The sequence below is a fragment of the Panthera onca genome, chromosome C1 (assembly GCF_046562875.1).
Source record: "Panthera onca isolate mPanOnc1 chromosome C1, mPanOnc1 haplotype 2, whole genome shotgun sequence".
Lineage (NCBI taxonomy): Eukaryota > Metazoa > Chordata > Mammalia > Carnivora > Felidae > Panthera > Panthera onca.
In genome coordinates, this window is record NC_138346.1 from 24,329,261 (window position 1) to 24,354,135 (window position 24,875).

Consider the following 24,875-nt stretch of genomic DNA (forward strand, 5'->3'; position numbering starts at 1 on the left):
GGCTCAGTCGGTTAAGCATCCGACTTCGGCTCAGGTCACGATCTCACGGTCTGTGAGTTCGAGCCCCGCGTCAGGCTCTGGGCTGATGGCTCGGAGCCTGGAGCCTGCTTCCGATTCTGTGTCTCCCTCTCTCTCTGCCCCTCCCCCATTCATGCTCTGTCTCTCTCTGTCCCAAAAATAAATAAACGTTAAAAAAAAAATTTAAAAAAAAAAAAAAAATTGGTAGGGAAAATGACTTAAATTTATCTGATTATGCATAGGTATTGCTAGGAGATATTATGATACCTGAGAAATAATGCAGGATTGGGTATCAAAAGATTTAAGTCAAAGTTCTCACTTTGTAGCTCACTAACTCTGACTCTCCTCTGACTCTCTTGTTTCTTTGTTTGTGAAGCAATAATAGGAAGACGTAATTGTCATGGTTCTTGTTACGGGTCTTAGCCTGAGCTCTCCAGGAAGCAGAGCCTCAGCGCAAGTTTTTTTGGAATTTGTGATCTTGGGAACTGGAAGTACTGAGGAATAGGAGGAAGTAGAGTCAACACAAAGATGAGTTGCCAGTAGGCCATTGCTATAAGTGCTGCTTGCTTGATCACCAAGTCCTGTTTGAAAGCCTTTACGTGAAATGTGAATCAGGAACATCTTCCTAGAGGAAGAATGAGAAAAGAATTAATTAATCAGTTTCCTTCCTCCGTTAGTCCCCCATGGGGTGTGTTATAGACTCAATTGTGTTCCTCTCAAATTTATATGTCGAAACCCTAAGCCCCAGTGCCTGTGAAAATGACTATATGTGGAGATTGGGCCTTTAAAAGTGATTTAAGTCAAAGTGAGACTCTTAGAGTGGGCTCTAATCTGGTCTGACTGGCATGCTTACAAGAAGAGGAAGATTGGACAGAGATACGCCAGTCTGTGCACACCTTGATCTCAGACTTCTAGCCTCCAGAACTTTGAGAAAATACATTTCCATTATTTGAGCGACCCAGTCTGTGGTATTTTACTATGGTGGCTCCAGGAATCTAATACCTGGTGTTAACTCCCCCATATTCTGGATTGTACATATGTGAGTTGATGGTAGGTTCCTTCCCTGTCCCCAACATGAGGTTTCAACACAGTGGGAAGCAAGAGGTGGGGTTCTGAGGCAAAGTGCTGTCTAGATACACCTGTGGGGCACTGACCAGATCTTTCACAAACCAAGTGGCCAATTTGGTGTCTGGATAGGTGAGATGAAGAGAAACCCAAGGAGGTGCACAGAAGATATTAATACACTATGCAAAAGCACTTTAAAGCTATAGGGTTGTTATTAATAATACTCAAGGATAAAACTGCTTATTGCTGCTTCCTGGATTTATGTAGGATTCATTAAGAATATGTATGGTTTATGACCTCATAATTATATTACTAAATTTTGTTTTAAATCATGTTTATGCAGAACTCTTGTGAGACCAAGGGGAAATAGCCACATGTTCCCTCCAGAGAGCAAGCAAAATTTAGAGTCTTTAAAAATGAGTAAACAGGTATACACTTGAAAAGATAAAGCACTAAATAAAATTTGGCATGGCTTTCATTGCTTTTGTGTATGTGCCTGCTGCCCCTGAAGTCCTTAGCACCAGCATTTAGTCTTCAGATTCCATGTACTGTGGTCTATTGCAAAGAATCCTGAATCGGACACTCTAGAGAGATGAGTGATTTTCTTGGTCACACGAGGCGTGCGTATGGTTATAAGTTTGGTTACGTGAGACCACAAAAGCTTTCTGTTATATTTGTGGAGATGTCGGGAAATATCTCCATATTTCAGGGGTAGTTAAAGGGTTTGTGGATTGGTGAAGTGAGAAGGAGTCAGAGGAAATGTGGTTTCTGTGGGTGAAGAAATGGAGTCAGGAGTCCTGAGTGCTCTGACATGTTCATGTGTGGAGGGGGACAGGAACATGCTCATGAGGAAACCAGCAATTGAAAACTCACCAGTTTTGAATTTTCCATTTCAACAAATGTGACCCCTGATGTGCTTCATGTATGCATTCTGCTCTAAGAAGAAAACAGGTTGGAATTCTCCGTCAAAGATAGCATTGAATAGGAAATCAAACTGGTTTTTATAACAAATATTACCAAAATGTTGCTTGCTGAGGAGCTTATAAATGTTGGTAAGATGAAATGTGAACATTAAAATTGTAGGCTTTGCATAAGTCATCATTTAATAAGTACCTTATTTACCTAATGACTACCTTATTTACCTAATAGCTGAGAAGGAGAAAATAGGAGACAGATGCATTTGCTCACCCACTGTTTAGCTTTGTGCTCATCTCTGGCTGAATGCCATTTCCAGGTGTTTGGTGTTGAGCCAGATACTAAAATTAGACATTTGGTACAGCCCTGTTGAGACACAGGGGCGATGTACGAAAGCTTGTTCAATCCTTGGCCCTTGACACTGCTATTAGAGCCTCTCTTTCCAGGGCTGTCAAACTCACCTCCCACTTTAAAGGAAAGTGAAATAAATAAGATAGAAATGTGAACAGAAAAATCTATCAGACCCCAGATGTTAAAGCAAGGTCTCCTTCAAACTGCACTTGTTTACTTAAAAATTTTAATTTCTTTTTATTTCTTTGGAAACACATGGAATTTGAGTGATGCTTTCATCCTTTTTAGGGTTTGGTCCAAATCTTGTTCTAAAAGTGCCTGTAGATACGTAACATTGTAAAGATAAAATCTTAATAAGCAAACCCAGAATTTCAGACATCAAAACAAAAAGGAGTATGCCTGTATGTGAATTCATCAGATTATGGAATCTAATCACCAGTCGTGCAGATCCAGAAACTAGTTTGTTAGTACCCTCAGAGAGTACTGCAAAGTGATGCCATTAACCAAATCCACGGCAGAATGTTGTCTGATACAAGTTATAATGAATTGTAATTAATTGATTGTTTACACTGACAGGTCTGCTTGATTTGCTAACCCACATATTCTAGGATAAAATGATTTTAGCAAGTGCTTATCATCTGGATAGGTATACCTTATTGCTTTGAATATTTGTGCTATGTTTTGGGGGGAAATAAACATCAAGGGATTTTTGGATAAATGTGAAGAAAGTATCAATGGTTCAAAAGTAAAGGGTCAGAGGGTACCTGATGATGGTTGACCAGTCCTTCATTTTTGCTGTTAGGAAGTAGAGATTATAGACCTCTGTCAAGCATGTAAGTGAGACCTTCCTGACCGGCATCTCTCCACCACTACAGAGACTTCAGGGTCAGACCTGACATGGATTTTCTATGCTAACTCTCTACCAAAATGTTGTGAGGGCTCAGCAATAGCTGTCCGGTGGCTAGAAAGGGTCAGAGAGCCGTTTGTCTTGGTGCTGCTAACTTTCCTTACATCCAAGTCTAAGGGTGGACACTGCCTGCTCACTTTCCCCTATTGCCAAAGTTTAAGAAATACCTGGTTTCCATGGTTGAGGGGAGGAAAGGTAGAGGAGGATTTACATGTTTAATATTTTGATCTCTGAACTGCAGTGAATGGAACTCTGCTTTAAAATTCCAAATATCAGCTGTGCTTACTTCGCTTCCACACATATTAGGAAGGAAAGTTGAAACTAGAAAAAGGGCTGAGAGAAGACATAAACCTTTTCCGTGCCTCAGGCCCAAATCGGAACCAAAGTACTCCCTTTCCCAGGCTTGAGATATCTGGAAAGCAGGAATTAGCAATCCTGAAGGTTTTCCCAAGAGCAAGAATTTCAAGCAAAGAGAGATGGCTAGCCTTGGGGATGTTTCTTCTCAGACCTGGTGAGGCCTGATAAAATGCCCCAGCCCAACATACCCACAGAATACAGAATCCCTGTCCCCACATTTATCTCTCAGGCTCCATATGGTAAATTTTAACTGTCTTGATTCCCATTTATCTCTTACAGTCTCACTTTCCCGTCTCTCCACACAATCAACTTTCTCCAGCTTTCTTAAAATAATCAGTTGATTCTAGTTAAGCCTCTTCTTTTGGTGTATGGCATGAGCAACATTGGATCTTTTATCATTATTAGGGAATCCAATAAAGTTCATTGTTACACAGTATGTTGATCACATTTTCAACTCAGATGTTTTTTTTCAACCTCCAGACATATTTTCAAGTGAAGCATTTTGAAATTTAAAACAATGAGTTCAGGTGTTAATCTGAAAGAAAAACAAAAAGAAAGAAGCAAAAGACAACAACAACAACAACAAACAACAACCCACAGTAAGTAGAGTACTTTCCCTGTATTTCCAGACTTTTTGGACATTTGGGTGTATATTCATTGTATTTTTCCAGATTAAAATTGCTTGAAATTTAGAGGTATTACAAAATATTTATTTTGAAATATTTTGAACATTTTTAAAAATGTAACTAACATACAATTTAAAAATTAGTTTACTGGGTTTTCAACTTTTCAGGTACTTGTGATTCTTTCAGACAAACACTCAGGCTCATACTGCTTCATACTCCTTATAGTTTTAAACAGAACAAGTCCTAATGGTATTTACTGTCACTTAATACTGGCTACTGACTGATTTATTATGAAGGCTTTGTCTTCTTTGTTTTTTTCATGTCAATATGATTTTTTTAAAGGAATTTTGGAGTTCCATTTCCAGCATAAATAATGAATGCTCACAAAGAATCCCAAATGTTTTGCCCTTGACTTTGTATAGTCTGTGCCAGAACAATTATTGCAACACCTAAAGCAACAGGAACTATTCAATCGAGGTTTGAACCCTAGAAACAAATCCATTGTGCCTCACTTAGCAAAGCTGTTGTCAGCCTCTGTGCAGCTCATGTTTACAATAAGTAAGGAATAGTAATGCTATAAATTAAGAATTTAAACAAAGTCAGAATATAACCAGTGTTAGTCAAAATGTCTTCTGGGTACTGAGAAAGCCTTATGACAGGAGAAATAATAAGAGTAGGGGAACAGATAGTGTGTGGAGTTGGGAACTCAGCTGAATTCATGCTTTCAGCTTCTTTCAAAGGTGATATTAACACTTAACCAGTGTCTGCCTAGGTCTCCAGGCCTCTAGGGCAAGCCCTGGAGCTTCGGTGATTTGTAAAAGGCCAAGTGTGGTTGAAAGTAATGGTAGTCCCTGTCTGGTAATCATGGTCAGACAGTCTCCAGAAGCTGGTGAGGTGCTTCTGTTTGAAATATCAGAAATTTCTGAGTGTTCTCGGACCAGTGATGCTTACCTCCTGAAACCTGAATCCAGGGTCTGACAAGTCCCAACATACCGTAGCTCCTGATACTTGCAAAGTCTGTACTCAGTCTAACCTATTGATTCCCTGAACTTGTTGCCTGAGGCAGAGAAGGAGCTAATTAAAAGAAAATGGAGCTTTGAAAATCTGAGAATCTCTCTGAGATGCTGCCACTAACCTCCGGAATTTGAATCACTGCCCAGCACAGGAGCTAACAACAAATCAGATTCTCCATGTTGCTGAACTGGGAGTGAGTTGCTTTAAAATGGGGAAAAAAAAAACATAAACCTCACTGCTCCCATATAAATTTTTCCCTAAGATATTTAACAAAAGAAATAATAAAAATCAGTATTTATGTATGTATGTATGTATGTATGTATGTATGTATGTATGTATTATTAAATATTAGTTACTTTTTAAATAACTCTGGGCATTAAGGACAATTTCTTCCATTTTTATAAGTAGGAAAAATGAGACAGAGAGAAGTTAGGTAATTTTTCTTACGTAATTGGAGTCAGCCAGAAAGACAGTTGGATGAGATTACAACTCAGAGTTGCTGACATTCAAATACATGTGAAAACCACTAGACCACATCGTTATCTTTCTTTTTTGAGTCGACTATAACAAAACAGCACTTAAATGCTTACAAAATCCTTGCCTGTATTGTTCTGAGGCAGTTTCTAGGTAGAAGAAACAAATCACAAAATTGTTGCTAAATACTAGTCATGATGGTTCACCCCTTCCTCTTCAAACACACCATAAACTTTGGAAGGTGGGAAAAGATTTAAAGTACTATCAAAGCCCTAGTATTTCTCTGGTTACACTTATGGCCACATTTAGATTGTATCACTTCCAAAAAAGCTTTAAAGGCGTTTTGCCAGGTTGGCTCCTTCTTCCCAGGCAAGGGTCAAAAAGATAGGAATAGACCACAAGGCTATCATTAGATGAAAACAATGGACTGGGAATCATCGTTGTCCAAAATTCCTAAACCTACTTCCTGTGTCAGATAGCTTACTAGTAACCCACGAATGTTCATCCTTCCACATTCTGAATAAAATTATATGTAAATAAAATGGCTTCCAATTTTATTTCCAAATTTTATTTATTTATTTATTTCCAATTTTATTTATTTATTCCCAAATATGAGTTTACTCCAAAATAGCCATATTGGGTCTTTTCAGATGACCAAGAATAATTCACACTCAAAAGTCAAAACTCTAAACCAGGGTACAATCTTAGCAGCATGAATTAAGACACTAAAAGTTGAGAAGCGTGAATCAATCTAAGTTCAGACTCTTGTAGTCTTACTTTGTCCATATGTCTCTATACAAACCAGTCCAAAATTTAGTGGCTTTGTTAAAACTGATGTATTATTTCTCATGGTTCTATCAGTAGGCAAGGTGGTTCCTGTGCTACTTTGCCTTGGGTCATTCAGGTGGTTACATTCTGTTAAAGGTTCAGGTGGAGTGTCAAAGATGGCAGGCAGGTGGTGGTAGCTGTCAGCTGGGTCACTTCAAGTCTCCATGTGACCTCTATTTCTTCAGTAGACTAGATTGGCTTCCTTACCTGGAAGTTTCAGGGCAGTATTCCAAGAGGGCAAAGGCAGAAGCTGCAAGGCCTCTTGAGGTCTAGACACCTAAATTCACATATCACTTCAGGCATACTCTATCAAAGCAAGTAACAAGGACAGCCCATATTCAAAGCAGTTGAAAAATAAGCTCAACTTCTGCATGGGAGAAACAGTAAAGTCCTATAACAAAGAAACATGAGTATTGGCATGGGAAGAATTTGAGGCTATTAATCATCTATCACATAAGATATATAAGGAAAATGAGAAAATAAAGGAAAGAGTTCTGTCCTCTACATGAAGACAGAGATTATGGAGAAGGGAATCACAATTTAGCCCAGTATAATAGACACATCAGATAACTAACTCAAAAATAGGGCACGTTCTTGGCGTGTCTGGACAGTCAGCTAAGCATCTGACTCAGTTTTGGCTCAGGTCACGATCTCCCAGTTTGTGAGTTTGAGCCCCACATTGGGCTCTGCACTGAGAGTGTGAAGCCTGCTTGGGATTCTGTCTCTCTCTCTCTCTCTCTCTCTTTGCTCCTTCCCCACTCATGCTTTCTCTTTGTCTCTCAACAATAAATAAAGATTTTTTTAAAAAATAGGATGAATTCTTGATTTTTGAGATTTTGAGGGGAGATAGATCTAGTGTAAACACTGTCCTCATAGCATAGATACTGCCCCCTAAATCCTGGGAGTCTTGGAGTTCTTACTCAGATACCAAAATTTCACCACATACTCTGTTTTTAAGACACGCACACACAGTCACACACACACAACATTGAACTGTGGATTGCCATCTGAGGCAGGCCAATCCTCCCATACTTTCAATACCTGTTTCTCTGGAATGATTAATGTAATACAAGAAATAATGGATAATTAGGACAATGAGCTGGCAAGAAGCTGACAAATGTGCCCCAGATCGTGTGGCTCACCAGGACAAACATTCCTGGTACAAAGACTAAAGTTTGAGAATTTGTCTACTACTTAATTTGGAATTCTCAAAACAATCTATGAGCTACGACTTCCATTGCCCTTTTATTTTTATATGGCATAAGGAGTGAAGGATTTGAGAAAAGGTTGAGGTGAAAAGGTTTACTCAAGGTTATAAACTCAAAAGATTAGAACTATGAAAAAATTACTTGTAGACTCACTGAACTAATGTTCTAAAAAAATTTCATACAGTATTTAATAACTTAATGTTAAGGACATTTCTGTCAATTATAATTATTTTATCCTTTGTTTACTTGACTCTGAAGAGTTTCCTTCCTTCCTTCCTCCCTCCCTCCTTTCCTTTCTTTCTTTCTCTCTTGAAAAGAAAGAAAGTAACTGAAAAGTTTACCTGGCAAAGAAAGTTTTAGAGTTTTCTTGTGTAATTGATCTGGGAAGTTAAACTAGTTGGTTTGCTTTTTTAGAAGGGCAAGTCCCACAAACTCAGTTTTTAATATACACACAAATGACAAGAATGTCACAATGGAGATACTGTAAGACAAGAAATGAGCTATTATATGGATTTGGTCTAGGGTTAAACCACCGTATAACTAATACCACTTAAGAATTCCAAAAGAAAACTCCAAATAGTGTTTTCTAAGACCAAATTTTAATTAGTACACAACAGAGGAGAAAAGAATATGGTGACAAGTTTTTTAAAATGTACAATTAACTTAATAAAGTTGTCCTTTTAGAGCTACAACTTGTCTCCATGAATTTAGGAGAGAACAATTCTGTGCTAATTGAGGTTTTAATTTTCTACACGGTTTGCATTTAAAGAATGGTCAAGGAAAATGTAGTAAGACCTACGAATTTTTTTAGAAACTTCATTGTTGAGTTCCAGTTCTTATACTAATGTCATTAGAGAACTTTCAATGTGACCATTATGCTCAAATGATTCAATTCAATCTCTGTATCAATTTCTTTTTCTAAGTGTTGGGTTTATATAATGCAAAATACTGCTAGATGGAACAAAAATTAAACAAGGAATACAATCGCATGTAATGGTTTTGTCAGGGAAACATAGAAGTTTGTTTCTACATATAGTTCCTGTGTGGCCAGGGTTAGATAGTTATCCTGGGGAGTGAGCCAGGGGGTGCTAGATAATATGGAGAATTGGGGGAAAAATAGTGCTGTTTCCTGATCAAACCTCAGAGGTAGGCCTTAGTGAATTATTTTTTAACTTTTCTTTTGGGGGCATGCAGATTCTTGCAAAGTAAAAGAATTTAGATATTTCTTATGCTTTTTCATGTTTTTCAAGATTCCTTTTCTCTAGGATCCCCCTACCTATGCATGTAGTAGACTGACTAGCACTATTATGATCCTCTTATATGTATTTTCTAGACCGTGAAACCCAAGAAGTGCCTTAACTAAGTAGAGAGAAAATGGGTGCTTTTATTCTAGTTCGTATGGTCATAGCCAGACTTTAGTAGTATCATTTTTAGCTGAATAGTTATGGCTGTCATCTAGTTGGAAGAGATACTTAAGAAAGAGTTTATGATAATGTTCTCTTTTACCTCCTTGGATCAATATTTAGTTTTCTACCTCTTAAAGGGGAAAGAAAGTTTTAAAATATAAGGGATTTGAGGTTCCTAAAAAAGACATTGTGTACAAATTAGCATGTGCTATCATAATGTGGTACTGGGGAAGTCATAGAATATTTTAGTATTAAAAAATAATCTCTACTGCATTCCAGAATAGACAGCTGCAGCTTGATTGGATGGTTTAATTTCTAGTGGTGTAACATTTACTATTGCAAGACAGTTAATTCCACTGTTGGATAAATTGTTGGAAAGTCATTTTTAGATTGAATAAAAATTTGCTTTCTAACACTTGCACTCATTGTGAGGCTGCTCTGGACTAATGGATTTATTATTTATTTATTTATTTATTTTCAATGTTTATTTATTTTGAGAGAGATCTAGAGAGGGCATGAGTAGGTGAGGGGCATAGGGAGAGGGAACTAGAGAATCCCAAACAGGCTCCACATTGTCAGCGCAGAGCCTGATATGGGGCTCAATCCCACAAACTGTGAGATCATGACCTAAACTGAAATTAAAAGTTGATGCTTAACAGACTGAACCACCCAGCTGCTCTTGACTTTGTAGATTTAATAAAAATAATAATTTTTACTATAGGAAACATCTACATAGCACATATTATTTTAAGTGTTTCACATATGATCTTTCACATTTAATCCTCACAACAACCTTGGGAAGTAGGTACTTTTATTATCCCCATTTTACAGATGTGGAAACTGAGGCACTGAATTGCCCAAGGTCATACCACTGTTAAGAGGCTGAGTTGGTATTTGAACCCAGGCAGCTAGATTCCAAGCCTTTTGCTATCAACAAGTACAGATATGCATCAGACTGTTAACAACCACCAACAGCAGTATTTAGTATTTAGGAATTGATAGAAGGAACTGTACATCAGCAGTTGTTGCAACCAACAAGCCTTTTTTTTTTCTTTTTAGCATTCCCAGCATCTAACTGCAAACTCAGAAAGCCATTGTAATAAATTTAGTTTGTAAGTGGCTTCATTCAACAAATATTTATTGAGTGACTACTATATACTGGCATTGTGCTATACATTTGAGATTTGTTGAGAACAAAGACATCATCCCTGTCTTCTTAACAATTACAGTTAATTGGAAAATAAAGACACAATAACAAGTCTGGTAACTATGGTAAGGGATATATGAAAAGCCATGAGAGCATACATTTCTTAAATCTAATTTGTTCTGGGATTACAGTAACCCTTCTAAGGGCATACCCATTATGCTAAAACTAGAAAGACATATAAAGCTTAGCTAGAAGAACCTGGGAGGTAGAGGTTCATAGGGTGGGGACAGTGTACTGGAAGAGGAAACAAAACAGGGAATATCTTAGTACCTGAAATAAAGTTCATATTATCTTTGGTTGGATTCTTCAGTAGCAGATCCTGAGGCATGAGTTTGAGTGAAAGTAGCTTATTTGGAACATGATCAGAGAAAAGTAAACAAGAAAGATTGGGAAGGTAGGAAACCCAGTACAGAATGCATTCATGACCAGGCTACTTTTTTGAACATTGGGGCTTACTCTCACTGTGGAACTCTGGAAAACTGCATAGAATATGCCTGAGAATTGTGATATCTGAAAGGTGAGGAAGGCAAGGTATTTATTTATCAATTCTATCTGCAGTTGATTGAAGGCTGTTCTTAGGGATGTTAACTCCCCAGAATTTCTATGTTGGCTAGCACGTAGGTCAAATAAGCTCTTATAGCCAGAGAAAGCTCTCATGCAGAGTCACAGGCATTTGAAATAAAATGTGTTTAGGTACAGTGTCCCATACTGAGTCCTCTCTGCTCTCAATGGACCTCAAGGTTTTTGGTCACAATTCAAACAAACAAACAAACAAACGAACAAACTTATAATGGGAGAGATATGGGGACAACTATAGTCTTTGTTGCTGCAGTTAATCCCAAGGCAAAATTTGAAATATATAATTTGTGTCTTCTACCAGTTATTCTAGATTCCTCTCACCTTGGTCAACACTCACTCTTCCAAATTGCTTGTCTGGTGGGATTACCCAGGACTTCTTCCCTTCATCTCCAAGTAGTCTGAGCATTTTGTTCTCTTTCCACATGAAGTTGACAATTAGGTGTGCTATTCAGTTTGCCTTTACCGTGGTCTTTCAAGGCCATCTTGACTTGGGCTGTGTGTTTTAGCAGTAAATTTGTGGCCCACCTCAATATATTGAGGTAGCCTATCACATCTTCAGAATTTCCCTATTGGATTGTATATGTGAACTGAAGGAGAAGGGTAGGTATGAGCTACTTTTTTCATGTTAACTTGTACCATGTGGGCCTTTTAGAACCCATTTCTCACTTTCATATTACCATGTAAATGTGTAGGAGCAGTCGTTCCAAATATAGCGTTTGCTATATCTAACATATAGAAGTAGAAGGGGAAACATGTGGGAACTTATCCTTTCACTTTGAGTAGATATCCAAGAATACCTCCAGATAATGACCTCTAAAAACCTCACCAATATGGCAAGATCTTGAGTCATTTTAGAGTTTGTCTGTCATCCTCTGGTGAACAGATATCTTATCAGTGGCACATATTTATGTCATTTCCTGCTTTTCAGATCCATTAAAATAATAGGTTAGTGTCATGTTTGTGAAAATGTCATTATCAAGGCTATATTATGATAGAGAGAAAGAGGGTTAACTTAGGCTTGAAGCCAGACTATAAATGTATATTGTTGTCCACTCCAGGTGAAAGCAAACTTCTCTTGATGAGAGAGTTCTTTTTTGATGAGATTGGAAATAATGTAATCTCTAGATGAATAGCCTTCTACAAGTTCCAAAGCCATTTTGATCTGTTCTAGTTAAGATACCCCATCTGGAAAAGCACCTGCAGTTAGGTCTCTGTGTAGAAAACCCACCCTATTCCTGAGTTTTTCTTTTATTCTCACATGACTACTATATTCACCATACTGTTGACATCAGATGTGTGGAGGTTTTCCCATACCAAGCAATTCTATGACACCAGCTGGGGATCCTACATTTTAACTCAATTCTGATACTGATGTATTTACATCTGATACATCTTGTGTAGCAAATTCATCTTTGCATGTGAACATTCTATGACACTACACCCCTTCTTAATACTTTATCAAGGCTATTTCTACATCTGTACTTCATGTGCTATATGCCATTGTTGTTTGTAAGCTACAAATCAACATTTCAGTATAATATTAATACCATCTCTAGACATCCTTATCACGATATTAAACTAGAGACACAGAATAGGTTTCCTAAATCAATAACTCTCCACTATATTCCTGTGGCTTATATTCCTGCTCCCAGTTCCCATCTCTTATTCCCATTATTTATCCAAAGGTATCTTCTCCTAGTAGGAACATTAGTTAGATCCTCCCATTCTTTTGGTGAATACTTGCTTTCCTCCCATGGTGGGAACAGTACTTCCCCACTAAAATGATTCTGACGTATGATTCTCATTGCTGGTCTAGACGCAATGAGGTGAGGCATGTATAGATCTTAAGCAGGGTGAGCATTCTCATGCCAGTCATTTGCCTTGGGACAGAGGAGGATTTTTCTTGGACTACAGGTATGGGGAACCTGCTCTCTTGTAGGAAGTAGAGGGAACCACTTTTGCCTGTCCAGAGAAATCTAGAAATTGAAAATTGTCAAGCGTATTTACTCAGATGTCTCCATTCTGAATCTTAGGATCTTATTTCTTCCCTGAAGAAATCAGCATAGGTGACTTTTGGAGGCTTTGAATTTAGCCACTTGTGTAACCCTTTCATTTACCACCACAATCCAAGTTTGGGCTGACTTAAAGCAGTATCTGAGAAATGGACAATAAAGTATTTTTAAATTCTGCCATGAAGGCATTCTTCTGGCTTTTTCCCTGATCCCTGTTGATAGTTGATTGACCTGAGAGTGTCATTTTCTCCTTCAGAACTTCTATAGCTATTAACACTAGCCAAACTATTTCACAGTCTTTAAGAGCAGTATTTTTAATTCCCACCTTTACCTGATCCCAATTCACCACCAATGACATCTAAGAATTTCTTGTAATAGTGATGCCACAGCATATTAGGGCTTGTCACCAGCAATGGGGTTCTTGTTGCCATCTCACTGGTGAATGATCCAAATACAAAATTCAGTCCCCAAAGTTTGCTTTTTAGGACTTTTTCTGGTACTACTTATCTTAAGTTGGGTTCCCTCAAAAGCAGTCCTTGATATAAAGGATTTGAGTCCAAATAGTTTATTTATAAGAGGTTGTTTGAAAAAGCTTTTGTAGATAAGGAGGAAGAGACACTGAGAAGGTATCAAAGGCAATACAGGGTACATTAATGACCAGATTACCTTGGAAGATCACTAGGGCCTATTTCCACTGGGGACCTCTGAAAGGACATATACAGCATTCTTCAAAATTGTTCTACTTAATTCCCATCATAGTTGGTTGAGAGCTGCTCCTGAGTATGCTAATGCCCCAGCACATCTGGCCTGCCCTGAATATTAGCCAAGCATGCTCTTGTGACTGGAGAAAGTAATCAGTCATAGGTACCTTACAATATGATGTTAGGACATACAGAAATGGTGAATGCTTACCAGACATGCAAGGGGAACCAATGTCTTCTGTAAGCATCAAGTACGAGTAGGAACATGGGGAAAGATGAGACAAACTAAGTAGACATTAATGATTATACTAAAGGCAATGACAAGCTATAAAAGTATGGCTATATTTTTAAAAATATTTCTTTTATGTTCCTCTTTCAGGATTCAGGCATATTCTAAGATAATAGAAAGAGACACATATTGTGTTGTTTTAACATAATGAAAGTTGGTAAAACTCTACTGCAATGTGAAAATTCTGATTATCTTTCACATCCCGCTCAAGGAGACCTTACCACTGAGGAGAGCTGACTACTGTGAGGTTTTATTTCCCTGAATCTCATTTCTATCCCCATCTAGTAGGAAAATCAACAGAAGTGACTGACAACTTGCACAAGAAGAGGTATGACCTTGAGAATGAGGAGAAAATGGCATAAAAAATACTTGTTAGGGAGCAAAAGTATATGAAGTTCAAAAGGGCTAAAATATTTGAGGCTGGCCAGGAGGATGCTGGGGAGGGTGGTCGAAAGGGTGGAAGGACTAATTTTGGATACCTACACCTCCCTTAGAGACCCCGTAATTCTTTTGAGTAACTATAGCTTTAGCCTCAAGTAAAAAATAGTTTTGTGCAGTTATCCAGATCCTTTTTGTATGTTTGAGGCAGAAAAATAAAGCATTTAAAAGCAGGTTTTCCCCCTACCCCTACTTTAGTTCACAAGAGGGAAGAAGTGCTAAGGTCACCAAGGGATTTTAATAGAGGGTATAAACAGATTTGCATTTTTGGAAAATGACTCGTGCTGCCATGCCATGTAAAACTATGTTAAAACAAAGAAAGACTAGAGAAAGGGAAACCCATCAGAAGTCTGTTGCTGTATCAGACAAAGATGTACAATGGTTTGATTTAAGATAGTGTCATGAGGATGAAAGGAAGGGAAAAGATTTGAGGTATATTTAAGAGATGGTGATTCAATGATTGATTTAATTTGGAGAATAACAAAATAGAAGGAAATAATAACTCCTTTGGCAATTGGGTAGATAGTTGTACCTTCTTCTGAGATATGGTATCATAGAGAAAGAGAACAAGATTTTAAAATAGATGCATATAGTGAGTTCAGTTTTTAATTCAAGGTGTTTAGAAGACATTCAAATGAAGATTCCAGTAGGAGTTACTTACACATCTGGAGCTCAAAGCATGAGTCTGGTTGGAAGAGTTTTGGCAGGAAATGTAAAATAGGAAGAACTTAGAGCTATGTGAGAGGACAAGGTTGTCCAGAGGGAGGATATATAGAGTGAGATAAGTAGTGGAGATAATTAGGAGGTTATTAAGGATTAGGTCAAGAAATGAAGAGCCAAGGTTTGGATATGTTGTTTATGTAAGTATTGATTACACCCATAATTACTCCCCTTGTCATGGGGAGATGTAAAAATTGTCAGTGAATGGGGGAGAGCATCAGAAAATTTGTAGATAAAGCCACAATGGGGAATAAAGGTTCATATAGAAGAATGACACAGACATCAAAGGAACAGGTACTTTGTATAATGATGCAACATTTACACCCCAGAAGTGGTAGTGAGGAGCAAGGATGACATGAACCTTATGCAGACCCCATAGGATATATTGGGTAAGAAAAAGACCAGCATGATTTCATGTGCTTGATTGTATAGCTTCAAGTGAGAGCCATATTTTAGCTCAGGTGAGGAGCTATATAGAGAATTTTGTAAAGAATTTTGATTTTGCAGAGTCTTTTAATTGTGGAAAGGGAGATTCAGATATCAGCATTAAAGGGCTAATAAAGTGGTAATTTGACAAAGAGAGAGAGGCTGAGAGGAGAGTCCATACTGTAGTGGCAGCTGGGTGAACCAGAAACTGGCAAAAGTAAGGACTGGTAAGCAGAGTATCCCCTTTAATCCAAGAGTGATATCTCAGCAGAAATATCTATGATGGAACTGCAGGAAGATTGATGGTCATCTCTGTGTGGAGTGATGCACCAGAAGTGTGGGCTGGAGCACTGTAAGGGCTGAGGAGTGTGGGAATATTATATTGAGGATAAGGCTTTTCCTTTCTGCATCATGATCAGATTTGCATTTTATAAAGATCACTCTGACAGGTACAGATCATGGATTCTGGAGGACCAGCCTGGCTCCAGGAAGACCATTTGAAAGACTACTGTAAAAGTAAAAAATGATGGGTCCTTGAACTAAGGCAGCATCAGAGGGATCTGAACCCATGAGAGATATGTAGGTAAAAGAATCCGTAGAACTAGGTGATTGATTAGATGCAGAGGATGAAGAAGAGTGATGACAAGGCAAGAGTGTAGGATGGCTTTCTATTTCTGATTTGTTAACCAGGTAGAGGGTGGCATCAATTTCTAGGTTAGAGAATGAAGCAAGAGAACAGATTTTGCAAAGTAGATGGATGGAAGAAAAGTTTTCTTTTAAAAATGATTATTTTGAGGGGCACCTGGGTGGTTCAGTTGGTTAAGCCTGCAACTTCGGCTCAGGTCATGATCTCATGGTTCATGGGTTCGAGCCCCGCATCGGGCTCTGTGCTGACAGCTCGGAGCCTGGAGCCTGCTTCGGATTCTGTGTGTCCCTCTCTCTGCTCCTCCCCTGCTTGCAGTCTGTCCCTGTCTCTCAAAAATGAATAAATGTTTAAAAAATTTTTTAAAAAAAGATTATTTTGAGATGTCTTTGGGATATCCCCAATGGCAGTTTCAGTAGGCAGTTGGGTCAGGAGACCTAGTGATATGAATAGAGGCCTGAGCTGAATTTAATGGATGTGAGAGTCATTAGAATATATGTGTCTAATTAAACAAGGATATGGGGAGAATACTGGGAACTACTAAATAGATGATAAGAGTGATTGATGATGGAGCCCTGGGTCACACCACCATTTAGGATGCAAATAGAGAAAGCTATGAAGGCTGAGAAAAGATCAATCAAGAGGTAGAAGGAAAATTGGGAAGACTAATGCCATGAAGTGAAAGATGAAGTGGAAGACAGATTCAAGAAGAAAGGATTCTGGAGATTCTTAAATGCTACAAAACAAAACAAATCAAAACAAAACAAAAAAACAAAACAAAACAGAAAATGGAGATAGGAAATTACCCATTGGATTTGATAACAGGAAGGCCAGTTATGACCTGAACCAGAGCGATTTTGGTTTGGGAAGGATTGCAGCACAATTGAAAATGCATGAATTAAAAAGTTACTGGGGACCACACACTCAAAAATCAATTCTAGGTAGATAAAGGATTTAAATGTGAAATATTTGAAACTTTAAAAAATATATACAGGAGACCATCTTATGCCTTCTGAGTAAGGACAGACTTCTTAAGCAATAAAAAGTGCTAACATAAGAGAAAAGACTGATAAATTTAACTACATTGGATCTAAGAGGTGCTATTCATCAAAGGTAAATAAATAAAGTAAAAAGACAAGCAGTAAACTGAAGACAAAATTTGAAAGACAATTAACTATTAGTTTCTAAAAAAAAAAATATATTTTTTTTTCTTCTAAAATCCTTATAAATCAATAAGAAAAACAAGCAACCTAATTGAAAAATAGACAAATAATATGAACAGAAATGAAACAAAATGAGGAATAAGTGGAAAAAAAGGTGCTTAATCTCTTTAATAGCCAGGAAAATGCAACTTAAGAGAATAATCAGATATAATTTTATACCAATTAGTCTGACAAAAATCAAGAAATCTGACTATATCAAGTATTGGAAAGGATAGAGAAGAGTGTGAAAATTTATGTACTGCCAGTAGGATATTAAATTGGTTAAATAACTTCAGAAAGCAGTTTGACATTTCCTTGGAAAGTTGAGCATTTGCATTCCCTAAAACCAAATGATTGTAGTCCTATAGGTATACTCTAGTAATATCTCCAAACTGGTTATCTCCTTTATTATAATCAACAGTATGTAACAAATTTTCAATGAATCGCTGCATAGTCAATTAATGTAGACTATTCCTTTTGAATCCTTGGCTGTGAAGGGAAACAGAGTGCTAACCTGTGGTTTCTATATGATTCACTGGTCTATTCCTCCTCAAATGTGGCCCCCAGAAATGCTCCATGGCCTTCTTGTTCCTGGTTTGTTTTGCCTCTTATATAATGTCCACTGTCAATGCTGTCAATGATTACCTTAGCTTTCGGAGTAGCCTCTTACCGTTTTTGTGTCACATGGAGTTTTCTGTCAAGTTTTGGGCCAGTCTGAGAATCTAACCAGCCCATAAAGTATATTTTGTATGGAGAAAAGGATTCTGAACTTTCACACTAACTAAAAATTGCAATAATAGATTAATGAGTAGTGGTGCTCAATTTATTAATTTCTGGAGCTTTCTGACATTCCTGAAAAATAGCTCATTTTATTCAAGGACTTTTTAGAATGAGAAAAATAATCATAGACAAGAATGATGCTATTATTTATAGAATTTTTATATGCAGTGTTCCAAGTATTCCTTAGATGTCACAGCTGTCTAAAAAAGACTGCACAAAGAGTGTTGCCAATATTATTTTTTATTTTTAGTAAATATTCAGTAGAGGCTGAATCAATGCCCCATTAAAAACGTTTTCAGAATTGGGTCTGAGTCATCTTGGTTTTTCTTCTCTAATCCATTTGTTTTTTAGACAGAGTGACTGAGTGGTTTCTTGATTGAGTGATTTCCAACCTTGACTCAAACTGACTATCATATGTTAAGCCTGTAGCTTGATTCTATCAATTGTAGTGAGCAAAGTGAGAGTAGCTCTATACATGGGAAACCTTCAAAGATCACCATCATCAAAAGGCTCTGGTTGAATCTACAGCCATCCATGGCACTGTGCTGTGTTACTATGTGAGGTTTCAGAAAGGCTGCTGAATAAATAATAAGTAAATATCCCAAGGGGGAGAAAAACCTTGAAGAACATGTGATAGAATGCAAAGTGTGAAGTTTCCACCATTTGTGTTCCCTGAAATTTTTATTTTCCTTACATTTATACTGCACATTTCAATGTATAAATGTCTTCTGCATATATTTTGATTTTTAGAATCATAATTGTGAGATAAGCAAAGTATTAAATCATCACCCTGTTTTAAAGATAAAGAAGGTGAGATTTAGAGATGGTAAGTTACAGACTTAATAAATAATAGAGAAGGGGCTTGCTCACAGCTACATCTTTTGATTCCAAGTTCAGTGTTCTTTGAATTATACAACACTACAAAGTTGTCAGCCAGGTATGGTAAAATGCAGTGGAGATGATCATGTTCTTAAATTTTAACTAGATGTGCTCTTCTTCCTACCCCCATGTAGCTATATTGGAATAGTTAGTTAACTGGTCATTGATTCTAAATAATTGTTTCATAATAGTAATTAAATTCATTCTATTCAACTTTTTAAAAAAATTGATTAAAAGATCACTTACATATTTTTCCCTGAGCTACATTTTTAATTAGGTTAAGATTACCTTTTGATGGAAGATATGACAGAATTTCATCTCTGCAGTCTCTTACAGTCCTAAAATTCTATGATGTGATTTTTAAAAATTGACCCTGCATTTTTCAGTAGCAGTAGTAACATGAATAAAAAGACACTTGTTATATGACCAAATTGGTATTGGTATTGGTATTGGTATTGGTATCTGTATTGGCTAAAAGTTACATAGGCATTCTGTAACTTAATATTTTACCACAACCCTTTGGGGGTAAGTAATATTATTGTCTTTTACAAATAATAATACAGAGTCTAGAACCTGAGTAATGTGTCTTAGTTTACACATCTAATAACTGTACTAAGGTTTGAACAGTGTGTTTTCTTTCTCAAACCATACTCATAGCCCTATGCTCTACTACAGAACTTTGATATTCATAAGGGAAAAGTTTAAGGTCTAGCAAACTGGTATCAGGGAAGTCTAGAAGCAGCACTAAAAGATGCATCCTAGAATTTTCAACTTCACAGGGGAAATGTCAGACCCACCCTTAAATGTGGATCAAATATGAACCTCACAGGCTTGTTGTAAAAATTAAATAAAATAATGCATATAAAATAACTGGCATGTAGTATGACCTCAGTGAAATCACTTTTTTTTCTAGATTTTACTTATGCAATATGTCATTTATATACTATTTGTTTAAAGAAAGAGAAAAATCCAATAAAATATATGTAGGAAAACAGATAATCTCATATAACAAGACTGAAGGTAGGCAATTCTGTGACAAATTCAGAGGCTCATTGATAAACCTGGGTTCTCTCCCTCTTCTTGCCCAGTAGTCCTATGTTCTTTTGTGGTCACTGGCTGTGGCTGAATGCCAGATACTCTGTGTAGACGCAGTCATATCAAGTAAAAAAAGAAAAAAAAAGTTGACATTTTTCTTCCAGGGCTTCTCCTTTCCTAGACCATCAGCAGATGAAAATTTTGACACATTCTGTTTGAGAGCAAATCAATATTCAGGGGGATAGAATTTCCATAACTAGTTTTGACTAAGAAAAATTCTTCCTGAGGTGGGAAGGGGCTCACTGCCCTTAACACATATGGTCGCTTGGTACTTAAGCAGAATTGGGATTATGTTCACAGGAAGAAGGGCATAGGGATAAGCAGATCACAGTGTATATATCATACTTGAGGAAAAACAGTGGAATATGTGTCAAATATCTAAATTCTAGAGAGAGGAACAAAGAATCTTGGAGATTAATCCAGGTAGAAATTTGGAATAGGAGAATTTGTGTGAATTATGGCTCAAGTTTACGATTGATTGCAAGGGATAAAGCCAGAGCCTAGGAACTAGGACCTGTAACAAAGTCAGAAAGTAGCAGAAATCAGCAAGGGTGACTTGAGACTCAAATGCTAGCCTAAAGCTTATGACATTCTCTTTGGACGAAGAATTAGTCCTGGAGTCTAGGTGATAGCTAAATGCATAGGTAGGATTCAAAATGGACCCAGAACTCCTCTCTCTCAACTAAGACTTCAGTCTGTTTTCTTCTACTGACTCCTTCCATTTGGGCAATGAATATATTCCTTTCTCTAAGGCTTAAAAAATGTCTTTCTTGACCTTTCTTCTCTTTGGCTTTCCCTGTCATTTTCCTGACTGTGCCCACTCCCATTTCCAGCTGGAATCCAGACCCTCTCTATTCACACATTCACACAATGTAGCTTATGACTTTGTGAGAGCTACTTTATGATGAAATTAACATCATCCTAATTGTCAATGTCGATGGTCACTTTCAAGCCTTTTCATATTCAATTTCTTTATTGCTTTTCTGAGCACATTTTCTCTACCATACCTAACATACGCTTCTGGTGAAAAATCTATAACCCTTTGGCTTCCATGATAAAGCTTTCTGTGGCTATCTCCGAGCTTCCCTGACCATTCTGTCTCTGTGCCTTTGTGGGTGATTCTTCTTCAGCTCCCCACACATTTTAGTGTTTCTAAGGCTTCCAATCCTAAATCCACTTTTTAAAAAGATTTGTTACTTAATGTTGATAGAGAAAACAACCTATTAATATGCATTTGTAATTGTTTAGGATGCACAATGGCATAATGTGATGGTTTAATATATATACACATTGTGAGATGATTATCATAATCAAGTTAATTAACACATCTATCACCTCACATAATTGTGTGTGTGTGTGTGTGTGTGTGTGTGTGTGTGTGCCTGTGGTAAGAACATTTATGATCTACTGTCTTAGCAAATTTTGTACAGTATTATTAACAATAGTCACAATGCTATACTTTAGATTCCCAGATTTTATTCATTTTATAACTGACAGTTGTAACCTTTGACCAACATCTCTGCATTTCCTGCTTCCCCCAACCCCTGGCAACCACTCTTCTCTTTGGTTCTATGAGGTGGACTTTTTAAGATTCCACATATACATGGAATCATATAGAATTTGTCTTCTATGTCTGACTTATTTCACATAGCATAATGTACTCCAGGCTCATCCATGTTGTCACAAATGGAAGGATTTCCTTCCTTTTTGTGGCTGAATAATATTCCATTATATATATATTATATATATATATATATATATATATATACCACATTTTTCTTTTTCTATTAGCACTCAGATTGTTTCCATATCTTGGCTATTATGAATAATGCTGCAGTGAATGTAGGAGTGGTAGATACCTTTTTGAGATACTGACTTTATTTCCTTTGGATAGATACCCAGAAGTGGTATTGCTGGATCATATGATAGTTCTATTTTTAATATTTTGAATAACCTCCATACTGTTCTCCATAATGGCTATACCAATTTGCATTCCCATCAACAGTGTGCAAGGATTCCCTTTTCTCCACACCCTTACCAATTCTTGCTATCTCCTACCTTTTTGATAGTAGCAATCTTTTTAAATTTCTGTTTAATTTTTTTTAAATTAATGTTTATTTATTTTTGAGAGAGAGAGAGAAAGAGTGTGAACAGGGAAGGGGCAGAGAGAAAGGGAGACACAGAATCTGAAGCAGACTCCAGGCTCTGAGCTGTCAACACACAGCCAATGCAGGGCTCCACCTTGTGAACCACAAGATCATGACCTGAGCTAAAGCTGGAGGCTTACTGGACTGAGCCACCAGGTGATGCTGATAGTAGCTGTTGTAACATGTGAGGTGATATTTTATTGTGCTTTGATTCACACATCTCTGATGATGAGTGATAGTGAACACCTTTTCAACAACTGTTCATGACACTTGTATGTGTTCTTTTTATGTATGTGTGTATGTATGTATGTATTTTTATTATTTTAAAAATATTTTTTAAGTTTATTTATTTTGGGAGAGAGAGAGAAAGTAAGTGGGGGAAGGGCACAGAGAGAGACGGAAAGAGAGAATCTCAAACAGGCTCTGCAGTGTCAGCACAGAGCCTGATGTGGGACTGGATCTCAAGAACCATGAGATCATGACCTGAGCTGAAATCAAGAATCAGATGCTTAACTGACTGAGCCATCTGGGCATCCCTGGATGTATTTATAATTTCATATTTTCATAATATATCCTTTTTAAAAAATATTGTTTAGTGGGAAAAGTTAATAGGAACAAAATAAGGAGATAGCACTAAATTGTTTTAAAGGAGAAGCTAACCTTGCCCCCCCCCCCCCCCGCCTTTTTTTTTTTTTTTTGCCAAGATAAAAATGACTGTCCTGTCCTCATGTGTCAGGTCAGCATCTATTGTTTTATATTGAGTGCTGGCTCAAATCAATGGAAACTCATCAAACTCCTGTGGTAGTATGGTAATTTAATATGTAGGACTAAGTGTGACAGAAGTCTTCTGTTTATTAGAAAACAAAAAAAGAAAGAAAGAAAGAAAGAAGCAATGATTGTTGGCTGTCAACCTGATATATTCTGGCACCAAACCAAACTAAGCCTGGGGCCTTTTGAGGATTTCAAGGCTGTGGAAATTGTCTTAATTATAATATGCTGTGCTTCCAAAGATACATTTTTCAGGGGATCTCATATGACCTTACCTACAATCTCACAATTATCCCTCATATGTTTATGAGGTACATAAAAAGTCAACATTAGGATAGAATGAGGAAATAAGGTAATCTAGCACATTTAAGACGTCAGCAGTGCTGGCAAAGATGAGGACAAAATCTACATTCTTCACTGTAACTGTAGTATAGAATTGGAGTCAACAATTTCTTTTCCTTCAGTCTCCTTATGTACCCCATTCTTAACCCTACCAATAGGTTACCAATATGCATACCATTTGTCAGATGAGCATTTAACATTTTGTTTTCTGAGAAGTTACTTGAAAAAATTAAACTTTTTCAATATAGAGTAAATAGTAACTATTCAGTTTACATTCAATTATGGTTAATTTCTGAATAAGCAGACATTATATACAGAAAATGCTCAAATACTTTGGGGGAAGAAACCATCAATAGGGAAATAAGGCAAATAGATTATGTATTTGGATACATAATGACTATGAAAGTTAATGATGAATGTTAAATAAAAGTCTGTAGCTGTCTTGCTCTTACAATTATTAGCAGAAAGTACCTTCCTTTATAGTGTCAACTCACTCTGCAAAGCAGTCAAGATTATGTACACCCGGAAGGACATTTATAACTAGAGTATGAGGTACCCTGTGCTTGCCCTAGGATCATTCACATCTCCTCTTTATTCCTATTTAGGCTGGTTTATACCACAACAAAATGATTTTCAGGTTTCCTGATCCAGATTCTATCTAGTACCCCATCCTGCCCATCACTATTTTAATCTGGTCTCTGACCATCTTTAGCTTGTTTCACCATGACTAACTTGTGTCTATGTCCATAGTCAACTTCAGGTGGCTGACTCAAACTCTGTGTCTTATGAGTCTCTTTTGGTTAGATCTTAGATCTTGGATACCAACCAAGATTCTTCCTGAATGAATTTATGAATCCCATGGCTCCTGACAGTATGAACTTCTCAAGACATGAGCTCTTCTATGCCACACTTGCTTCACATCCTGCTGGGCTAGTTTTCTTGTTCTGGCCTGGGCTTCCTCAGTTCCCTGGTGACTTAGCAGTAAAATAACAGGAGAACTGAGGATGGGGTTGGTTTGAGGAATGGAGTATTAGAGAGCAAGGCTAGAGTTGTTTCATAGTCTAAAAGAAGGGAGACATATCTGGCCACGAGATGGATGAACAAAAATGGGAAAGTGTCAGGACAAAGGTAAAGACAATATTCAAAACTGAGAATAAAAACAGGGTAAGTTATTCAAGGAATTACACAGGAATCCAAACCTAAAAAATGGGTCAGGAGATCGATCCGCAAAAAAAAAAAAAAAAAAACAATCAAGCAGGATATTATGTGTAATAATCTTTGTCAGTTTTTTTTTTCCTTTTCACAGACCTTTTTTTATTTTTAAATTTTTTTTTTTTTAACGTTTATTTATTTTTGAGACAGAGAGAGACAGAGCATGAACAAGGGAGGAGCAGAGAGAGAGGGAGACACAGAATCTGAAACAGGCTCCAGGCTCTGAGCTGTCAGCACAGAGCCCGACGCGGGGCTCGAACCCACGG

General features: G+C 37.2%; 1 long non-coding RNA gene across 1 annotated transcript in view; it reads left to right on the forward strand.

Moving 5' to 3' along the window:
- Positions 1–24,875, forward strand: part of LOC132673474 (uncharacterized) — a 151,633-nt gene that overhangs the window by 15,065 nt on the left and 111,693 nt on the right. Inside the window, exon 2 of the long non-coding RNA XR_013557035.2 lies at positions 4,094–4,212. This is a non-coding gene — a long non-coding RNA (uncharacterized LOC132673474). The remainder of the gene's footprint in view (positions 1–4,093; positions 4,213–24,875) is intronic.